This window comes from Struthio camelus, chromosome 19 (genome assembly GCF_040807025.1).
Source record: "Struthio camelus isolate bStrCam1 chromosome 19, bStrCam1.hap1, whole genome shotgun sequence".
NCBI classification, from domain to species: Eukaryota; Metazoa; Chordata; class Aves; order Struthioniformes; family Struthionidae; genus Struthio; species Struthio camelus.
In genome coordinates, this window is record NC_090960.1 from 14,997,508 (window position 1) to 15,008,438 (window position 10,931).

Sequence of the window (10,931 nt, forward strand, 5' to 3'; positions counted from 1 at the left end):
CTTGGGTCCATGTTCCCAGGCTGACTCTAGTTTGTTTCCACTTCCCGCAGTCTGAAAAGGATAAGAAAAATACTCTCCAGTTCCAGGACCTGGTGGACAAGCTGCAGATAAAAGTGAAAGCATACAAGAAACAGACTGAGGAAGACGTGAGTGCAGAACTCTTTAAAATCTTTGTGTGCCACTGAGTGCAGATTTCCAAAAAGTTTGGGCTCTCAATTCCATTAAAATAATTGATTACTCAGTTTGGTAGGACAGCTGTTGCAATTGCCTTTGAATATTCCTTAACTCTTAAAGATTTATGGTTGTGTTTATCCTGGAATTGTTACACTTCTGGAGCCACGCTAGCCAATTTTCCCAGCTGGAACTGAGCAGCACTAATTGTTCTGTCCCCAGTAGAGGGCTCATGCTGTTGATTGTACTATGTGGGAATGCACTGAGTGCTGGATGTAATTGTGTGCTGACTGTGGTGAGTGATGTTATTATGGTGCAGGCATACAGTGTTTGGTTAACAGTAACACGGCAATGTCAGTTTGCATGCATGGCACTGCATGACTTTCAGGAAGCACAGGCACACACTAACTCTTATGGTGCTGCAAGACGCAGCATGAGCTGGAAGAGGCTGAAGAATGAGCTGATATTGCTGAATGCCTGGTCAACAAATTGAGAGCCAGAAGCTGTGACACTGGAGGACAGATGAGCTGGGGATTTGAAGAGAAGAACCCTTCCTATGCAACAGGTGACACAAAAATCACTGCCCCAAACACCTACCTGGCATCTACAGTTGTATTCTTCCTACTTTTGCCTTTCATCATAAAGCAAAGGCCAGAAGTTGGTGTGTATTCAAAATCAGTGGTTTCTGAAATTCCTTTGGATGCCTCCGGAGTGAGATACCAGATATGATCTCCTTTAGGGATCTATGTGTTTCAGCAGGATTAGGAGATACTGGGTTCTGTCATTGCAGAGCAATATGCTATAGCTGCACATCTGCAGTAATCCCACGGGTAATCCTATTACCCCAGTAAACTCTACATTATTTTCCTTTTTTTTATATTTAGAAATCAGTGGAACGAGGTCCCTGACCACAGCTGTAGAAGGCTCCCTTACAATATAGACTTCTGTGCATCTAATTGAGATATTCATTGCCTGCTTCAAATAAAAAGATATGCATGTAACTTTGCACTTTGACCTGTCATACTTACTCAAACCTAAGCAAAAGCTGTGAGAAATAAAAATAAATCTGGGTGACGTTCTGGTGACTGTAAGGACAATTTGATATGAAAATGAGCATCTGTGAACGGATGTGGTGGGTAACGGATGTAGCAATTTCCAAAGTATGGGTTATGCCCTATGCAGGAAAAAAACAGGATTCCCAGGAGAATGGGCAGACACCTCATTTGTTCTCCAGGGTTTCAACTGTCATGTTTTACAGAAGTTAGCATAGTTAAATAGGAAAAATACAGCAAAATCATCTCCAAAAGGCTGTAAAAATACCTATGAATAGGAGCTGCTACATTCTTTGCTCTGCCATAGCAACCCGTAACATAGTCTGGGGCAGGGGGGCGGGAGGGAAAATCTGCACTGCAAAGTGTGTGTTGGGAGGTGAGCGGCTGTGTGTGAGTAAGGAAGAGGAGGGAAACGGATCTGCTCCATACAGCGCGTGGGAGAGGAGCTCTGCCCCGCGGAGAGTGGTGAGGGAAAGGAAGGAGCAAGGCTGGCTCATTTCCCGAGGAGGCAGGCCCCGCGGCCCGCAGCCGCGGCCGAGGGCTAACGTGCGCAGCGCTGCAGGCCGCGGCCGCGGGTCACCCGGCACGAGCTGCGCGACAGCGCGCGCCGCCGCCCCGAGGAGCCCCCGCGGCCCGGCCCGGCCACGCCGGAGGCCGGCGGCAGCGCGCCCGCCACCTTGGGAAGCCCCGGCGCCTCGAGGCAGGTCTGAGAGATGCCAGACAAAGCCGTGCCCGCAGGAATGGGGCTGGGGCTGCCGGCAGGCAGGGCTCTGGGGACGGAGGGGGGCCCCGCTGCCACGGGCGCGCCGAGACGGCCGCGCCAGGGCCGACCGAGCACGGCGGCCCGACCTGCGGGACCAGAGCGGCACTGCCCGCCGCGGCCGCCGCAGCGCCAGGGCGCGGCGACAGGGGGCGCCGAGGCGCCCGCAGCGGGCGGGCGCCCCGCCTTGGCCGCGAGCGGGGGCGGCCGGAGGCCCGCGGTGCGGAGGGGGCCGGCGGCTGGCGGTGGGGGCTGGCGGTGGCCCGAGGCCCGAGGCAGCAGTGACTGCACCCGGGGCTCGGGGCCAGCAGGCCGTAAGCAGACGGCTGCAGAGGCTCTGCTCTGTGGCTGTGGGGTAGCTCTGGCTGCTCAGCGGGCGGGAGACGTAGCTCCTCCTTCCTCCGAGGTGGAAAAACATGTTTATAGTAGGTAATCTCGCTGTTCCTCAGGCCCCAAAGCAAGGCTCGTTCTATTTCTAAAACCAGATTATTCTATCCTAGAGCACACGTTCCTTTTCCGAAGAGCAGCCCCCCCCCCCCCCAACACTGGATTCTAGGAACGGTCTTGATAGTCACAGCCCCGCAGCCCCTGTGGTTCTCTTTGCCAGGTTTACATTTATCTTATCTTCGTTTAGGTTTCTCCTATTTTCCCTTATACTGTAGGTTTTGTGCTCTTACCTCCAAATACTTCTCAGATATCCCATGTTTCTCTTATCTTCTAGGATCACCAGGATCCGCATGTTACAATGGGATATTCTGCACTTGCATTGTCCAGCACTGGTCTTTATTGAGCTGCTCATCATTTTCTATATACAGAGACGGAGTGAAAAAAAGACATCATTTCTGAAAAGCAAAAATGTGTAAGAGCCAGTTTACAGCTTTGAATTTCTCATTGTAAATTGTATTGATGTTCACCCTAAACGGGAACCAAATTTTACTACGTTGTCATCATCAGCCAGGTGGTGATGTCTCGATGAGTGTCAGTGGTTCCAATCATTGTCCGTTTCTTTTTGGTCTTCAGAAGCAAGTGCTGCTATCACCATGCGTCCATATGTCTCCACTGTTATGGTTCTTGCCTTCTCTCATTTAGCTTCAGTACTTAGCAGCCTGCTGTTCTCTTCTCCTTTATGAATTATTCCTTCTATATTTTTCCTTTCTTTTGTGTATTCATCAGTGGCAATTGTTTTGATTTCTTTCATCCTTCTCCTGTGGTTTATACCCTGTCATCACTGTTGGCTGTAACCCATTTGCCCCCTGACTGGTCATTCTTCCAGTTGCATTCAGGATCCTTTGTGCCAGTCATAGCTCTCTGATGTGTTGTCTACTAATGCCTCATCAGACAATCTGTGATCACTGCCTGTCAGGCTGACCAAAATGATCTTATTGTTTCCTTTCCCCTGCTCCATGGCTACCTGCCATCATTGGCTCTAGCTTCTAAGTTCTTTGGTGTGGGATTTTCCACTCAGTGTGGGAGATGGATATGGACAGCCCAGGCACAAACACAAGCCTGTGTGTGACTTAGACTGTCATCATGTCCAACCCCCCCCCCCCAAACAGACTGGTCCTGCCCGCACTCCCACATAACACGATATGGTTGTCATTGCACAGCTGTGTGCATTAGAACCACATCTGCCCCAGCCAACAGTGCTATGAAAAGCACAATGCTGGCAGACAAATCAGTAGATTAGCAGGGTTTGTCCTTTTGTTAAGTAAAAACCTATATTCATACTTCATATTTGTATATGAAGGGAAAAAAAGGAAAGAGAAAGAGAAACAGATTCTGTGCAGGACTTTTGTCCTGCAGGACTGATTTTCAAAGCTAGTTTTTCTTTAACAAGGATGAGGGCTACAAACACGTTTATAAAACTGAAAGAAAAGTCTATCTGAAGGTTTCTTTGCGCTCCCAGAAACTTCGAGATGTGCTTTGTAGTTTGTCATGAGATCTGTAGAACATCATGAGTCCTTTGGTTGTCCCAGTATAGCAGGAAGAGAGAGTGGTAATGGAATGATCAAACATGGGTATTACCTGTGAGTCAGCACTGGCCAACTGCAAGTAAGTAGGATCATTTTGTGTGTTCAGCTGTCTCTGTGCAGCTCTCAGTATTTCAGTAAAACAGCCAGTTAAGTGTTTAGGCCATATATTAGCATCAGCAATCAGAAGAGCTTTGCTATTTTCTTTTTGCAACCACTGAATATGTCACCTTGCTCACCCCAGGCAGCTTTTAGAGAGAGGCAAAAGGGACAGGATGAAGTTGGTTAAAGACTCAATCCAAATCTATACTACTTGTCACCTCTACACAGAGGCAGAGTGCGCTGTTCAAGCTGCTGGTTTGTTCAGTGCTCAGGACAAGGGCTTGAAATGCTCTTAGACTGAGGAAAAAACCCTTGGTCACACCTTTAACTAACTTAGAAATGCAAAAAATAACATAAAACACACAAGCCACCTATTCTTCCAAAGCTACTCACTGTTCAGGTAAGCACCTCCACATAGAGAGGGACTGAGAAAAGACAGAGGCCCTGAGCTCCCACAGACTGGCAAGAATTTGAACAGGGGTCTGTGCCTAGCAATTCCAGTGAGCAACTCTTAAGTTATTCTCATCTCAGAGTTTTGTACATTTCTATATCTCTGTGCTTAGCTGTTGCCACTAAAATTATAAGTGTGGGTTTATATTAGCATTCTGAATAGACGCAGACAGTTTCTGGAAAACCGGAGAGGGAGTAAGGGGGACAAAACCCAGAAAGCTAGAGGGAAATTGAAAATTATTACTAGATTTAAAAAATAAACTGTATTCATTTCTTTAAGAACAAGAAACATACTACTGTCATTTAGTTGAACCAGACGTAGTGGGAGATATAACTAGGAAATAAATAAAGACAGACTATTTTAGAATAGTAACAGATACACATAGTAAGAGAGTTGGAGCTGTGTCATACCTCAAGTATAATTCTTACTTGTTTGCATATCTGTAAAATAAGGGAGGGAGGATTACAATGCTGATTTAAAACCACACCATGCGCTCAAGAAGCCCATCTCTTCTAGGCATGGTGCGTGTTCCTTGTTTGCGGTCCTGGGGAAATGGATGGAAGTAGGATTTGTTCCAGTGGCCTGCAAGATTCTTTCAGGGCTCTGTAGGCTGGGCCTTTTGCTGATTACAAGGTAAATTGTGCTAAGAGCTGCATCCCTTTGTTTATGTCTGTGACCCACACCAGACCTTGTACAGCTCTAAAAGCATATTGCAGAAAACTGGAATTTCTCACATGTGTTAGCCGACTGACTTAGCGCAAGAGGACTGAGGGTTTGACCTCTCACCTGATGTATTTCTTACATTTGTTTGATGAAGCTGAGTATTCCTTTTAGACACTAATTTTGTGCAGTTTTACCATCTTATACCCTCAGGTGATACATTTCTCCCTTCCTCAGCTCTACTTCTGGGGCTCCATAAAGAAAACTTTAAGGGAACTCAGTTTATGACTAAGTTTCCTGCTTCTGTTACTACAAGTTTGAGGTGTTTGTAACAAGCCTGAGATTTTAGGCTCACAGACTGCTTCTCCTCAGGAAGGAGACCAACCTCATGCATTTGTACTAATTCTATGAAATAATAAGTGTTAAAAAATCTATCTGGGACATAACAGCTCCATGCATCAGTGCAGACTGGGGACTGTCTGGCTAGGGCGCAGCTCTGCAGAAAAGACCCGGGGGTCCTGGCAGAAAACAAACTGGACATGGGTCAGCTGTGGACCCCTGCAATAATAAAGGCTAACCGCTCATTGGACTGCATTAGTAAGTAGCCAATAAGGAGCCAGGAGGTTGAGGGATTGCCCTCTACTTGTCACTGATGAGGCTGCATCTGGAATAGTGTGTTCAGTATTGTGCTCCCTCCCTCATTACAAGAGACATGTCGACATACTGGAGAGAATTCAGGAAAAGCCACTAGGATGATCAAGGGGCTGGAGGCATATGAGGAAATGCTAAGGGAATTAGGCTTGTTTGATCTGGAGAAGAGAAGTCTTGGGATCTAATTGCAATCTAACACTGCTGAAAAGAGGGTTGCAAATTAGATGAATCCAAGCTCTTTCTGTAAGTGCACAGTGAAAGGACAAGAGGCAATGGTCTCAGATTGCAACCAGGGGAAATTCTTTTTAGACACAAGGGACAAATTCTTTACCATGAGAGTGGTGGAGCCCTGGGACAGGTTGCCCAGAGAGGCTGCTGAATCTCTGTCCTTGGAGATTTTCAGAATTTGTACGGACAAGGCCCCAGGCAATTTTATCTAGCTTTGAAGTTAGCTCTGCTTTGAGTGAGAGGTTGGATGAAAGACCTGATATCCCTTCCAATCTATGTTTTTCTGCATTTTCTACAATCAGTGAACTCACCTACCCAGCAAGAAGAGGATGACTTTCTGCTGTTTGAAGACTGATCAATTCAGTGAAAAGGCAGAGGAACACAGGACTGGTACCAATCAGAGGAGGGTCAGGACTGTGTGGCTAGGAGGAAAGGTGGTAAAGTATTTGGGGAAGGACAGCATGGAAATGAGGACTCTCTCAGCCATGGTGAGCTGTTAAATCACCTTCTTCAGCATGTGACTCCCCAAAGCAATGATTCCAGGTATGAAGTGCAATCTCTTTTTTCACGCTGTTACTGTAAGGTAGATTTTATCTATTGATTTTAACATCCAGTCCAACTACAGACACTCACAGCTTCACTCAGCCTCAGGGGCATGTTTCCTTTCATGTATTAGCACCTCTGACCCTTGCTTATCACCCAACATCTTAGAGATAATTTTAAAATGTGAGATTAAAATTTTGAATTAAAATTCTAGTCCAATTGAAAATTTGAATTTATCATACACATATTTCTTGGGTACTATTTGCATATTTGGAGTGCTGTCATGATTACATTATTAAGATATGTCATCATTTGTTTTAAACCTTCTTGTCATCTTAATCTGGAGGCCTTGAGAACCCTGTAACCTTTTACTCTTCACACTGTTTGATGAGATGCCACAAAGGAGAACCTTCCCCCCTTGCCAGAGAAGCTCACTCAGCTTTCAAAAACTCTTCTGTCCTCACTCGTTCTAGGCACAGAAGACTTTTGAAGAAAATTTTCTGGATGTTTCCTTTCTTTCAGTTATTTCCTAAGTCCCAAAACTTTGCTAGATATGTGAAATGAAGACTGACATGATTTATTGATACCAGTATGGATCACTGCCCCAGACAGTCTGTATGACCAACTTCCCAATCTTTTGGGCAGTGCCAGGTCCAGATGTAGCTTGCAGGGCACCGGGAGCAGGGATCGTACTTTTCATCACCCCCCCGCCCCCTACTGTTTCTCTGCCCCCTACTGTTGGCAGAGATAGAGATGAGCCTGGAGAGAATATAGGGCAAAGGGCTGTCATGAGTCATTCACAGGAGCCGAGAAAAATGAAGGGGGTGGAAGAGTTACTAGGTGGATCCTCACTGGCAAACGGAGTGAGGAAAAGGTTGGGCACAGTGAGCAGTGCTGCACTGTGTCTTTGTCAGAAAGTTGTATTAGGAGGGTAAGGGGTGGACTTGCAGGGGCAATTTGCAGTTTACTTTTTATTTACAGTTCAAGAGGCAATTTACTGCCAACCTGTTGTTTGTAAGTATGTGTCAGCAACAGCAGATTCTAAAGATTAAAGTTGTCAAGGGAAAAGTAATGCTGAGTTCCCAAGAGTTTATGAGATTGAAGCCTCATCTTCAATACTACTCAGGATGAACATAGTTTTTGCCTAGTTCTTAAGAGACTTTCCTGTATGAGTCATTGTTCATGAGAGAATAGCAGCTTTATACACAGATGGTTGCAGAACAGAGGCACCATTGAGAAGAAAACACTGAGACATCTATGTCCTGCAGATACAGGCACACACATATACACAGATCAACAACTTTATCCACAAAAAGCAGACAGTCAGTCCTGCTTAGTGCGTTTAAGCAGAATCTCTGCTCCTTCATGACATAAGAAATCCCTTATGGGATTCAAGTAATGAGCAATTCATGCTGAAAAGGGAAGTTTAGTGTCAGTGAAATATGAATGTCCGATCTAGCACACCCAAGGGAGTTTGGCCACAGGACTGCCTAACTGGATTGCTCTTCTTAGCTGGCCGGAAGCCCAGTTCTCTGTAGGATCGAAAGAAAAGATCAGATGATCTGAGACCCGGCAAGTTGTTGTGGGTGATCTGGCAAGTCCAGATCACTCTACTAAGGCTTATATTAAACTAGAAGGAAGGAGGGTTGAAAGAAAGTTTAGATGCTGTCTTTGATTAGAGACTTTTGGGGTGGGTGCCTGTTTTTCCAGTGCTTCTCCATGTGGTCTTGGACAAGTCTCTTAAGTAGGTGACTGCAGCTCATGTCCATAGCTCCACATGCAGATAGCTTTCAGTTCAACAGTTCAGACTTGGACAACAGTGCAGCTATGGTAGTATAAAAGTTAGTGTGGACTGCTGAAGCCTTCAGCAGTGGGCCAGTGCTGCCTCAGATGAAACATGCAAGAGATAGGTACCAAAATAAAGTGCGTAATTATACTGTGGGAACCCTTGCTACAGGATGTTGTGGATGCCAAAAGTTTGCATCTGCACAAAAAAAGGACTACCCAAAATAATGGAAACAAGCTATTAAATACAGGATACCACCTCTAACTGGGGAAGACCTGACCTGTCATTTGCTGGAAAGCAAGAGGATATTCTGCAGAAATATCTCTCTGCACCTACCCTGTATTGCGGGAAACAGGATACTAAGCCAGACCCACCTTTGATCAGACCCAGATTTTCTCATCTTATGTTCTCATATAACACTTGCACGCTGAGACCCAAATGGCCTCAGCTTGCCTGTTGCTGATACTGAAGCAATATGGACAGATAATGCCTGTCTTCCTTTCAATGATCTTTCCATTTTACATGGACTAGTTAAACATTCAATAAATAATTTCTTATTTTTTGATCTGGTGGTTACAGAACTCATCTGGAAGAAGGGAAGTCAAGGTTACAGTATCTGCTTTAATGAATATAAATATTTAGGAATCACTGAGGTGGTCTAGTCTCGGGTCTGTCCTCTTCTTTGTGAGTATCTTGACCACCATCTTGCCCAAATCATTTAGTTTCCACCAAGAGGGACAGCAGCAAGATGAAGGACTGGTAGAAGCTCTCTCCTGAAACTGTGTAGCCAGCTGATTAGAGTGCTTTTTTGTGTCTTCAGCTTCCCAGTGCCCCAGGAAGAGAGTGCTGGACTTGAATTGCTGGAAAGAAGGCATAATATTACCATTTCAAGCAAAGGGTTTCAAGACGACAGGCTGCTATTGACACGTAAATCTAAGGTGAAGAGCCAGAGTTATAAGACACATTCATGTGACCAAATATGTGCCTATCATGTAACAGGGTGGGACCTGCCCTGCCTCTCCACAGGAAGCAGGCTGATGTTATTGGAACAGTTTGTTATTCTCAGCTTGCTTCCAAGAAAGGAGGTGAATGGAAGCAGTTAGCTCTCCAGGTAAATTATCCTAGCAAGCAAGCCCAGCTTAGTCTCAGGTGAATCACCACAAGCTGTTCATTCATGTAATATCACTGTCCCTTTATAGACAGTGACTGTGTTTGTTTATGTCTGACTTTAACATAGTAGGTACTGCTCTGCGCTCTGTAAAGACAAAATGACTAAACCTGCCCTGGAACCCCACTAAGCTTCACAATGGCCACAACCAGGCAAGGCACCAAAGGACCATCAACTTCTGATCTTATTTTCAGATTTGACCTTGCATAAGAGAAGTTGTAAAGTCAGCAGACCTACATGAAAAAGTGCTAAAGACAGAAATGCAAGCGTAAAGCCATTCTGTAACATTAAATGCAAATTTTTTATAATGTTTTCATCTCATATTTGGTAATATGAACGTGACTCATAACTCTGAGTCCTCTCCTTGGAATATTTGAATTCCTGGATGCCTAAATTTCCAAGTGTAATACTCCAGAATATGTGGCTTAGGAAGTCCAAAAACTGCAGTTTAGTGGATGATGGGAGAGTATTCAAGTGAAGAACTGCAATATGTTGTCCTGCTCTTTCACTCCAACCTATGCATATATATAAGAGTTGCTGTCAGAAAGAAGACTGTACGCTAGACGGATTTTTGTTCTGAGCTCATGTATTTGTTCATATGCCTTGGCTATTCAAGTAATTGAGAATGGTTCCTTCCCATCAAAAATCATAGCATTTAAGCATTTTAACAACTAGCAGTATCTTTTATGAACAAATTCAAAACATTTCCCCTACAACAGCAGAGCTGAATAATTTCTGCTAGTCATTTAGACTTAGAATTCTAAGGTCATTTAAAGGTCCAATTGTATATGTGGCTTCTTTTATAGTCTCTTTCTTTGCTGATTCTTGGTCTCGTGATATCTCCTGGTGTTACTGTGTCTTGCAAACAGGTAAGGCCAGTCAGTTGCTCGTATAAATCCACAACCCATCCTGAATGAAAAGCTCTCCCATGCACCTATGCCAGCCTTTTTTCATTTTTGAGCTTTGCAAGATCTTTTCAGTGAGGACAGCAGGGATAAATTAGCTCTTTTCCATGGGCTAGACAGATTGTCAGGTTTTGCTTTAAACAAGCAAAGTATTGACCATGCTGCTTCTACAGCTATCAAACATGAACTTTCTTTCCCTTACACCTAAGATTTTCTTAGGCCCCCTTCACAAGATCTGCCCATCTGTATAGAGTTTGTTTTAGTAGTGTCATTTTAAGCTTGCCTTCCATATGATATTTTCCAGGTACGATCTGTAATGTCATCCCAATAAGGATTCAGTTCTGTCTGATTGGATAGCCATGGCTGAGGTTGTCTGCAGTGTTGTACGAAGCTGTCTTTCCCCTTCACAGATACTGCCATTTCAGTGATAGCAAAGTTTGTTTGTTAGTTACCTAAGTTAGATATCTAAATCAGAGGTCTTCAC

The 10,931-nt window shown here is 44.8% G+C and overlaps 1 long non-coding RNA gene across 1 annotated transcript; it reads left to right on the forward strand.

The window, feature by feature from the left end:
* Positions 1 to 1,575: 1,575 nt before the first annotated feature.
* LOC138061614 (uncharacterized) lies at positions 1,576 to 7,652 on the forward strand. The gene is made up of 3 exons (XR_011135496.1): positions 1,576 to 1,688; positions 2,705 to 2,842; positions 6,348 to 7,652. It is a non-coding gene; the product is annotated as an uncharacterized lncRNA (long non-coding RNA).
* Positions 7,653 to 10,931: the final 3,279 nt, after the last annotated feature.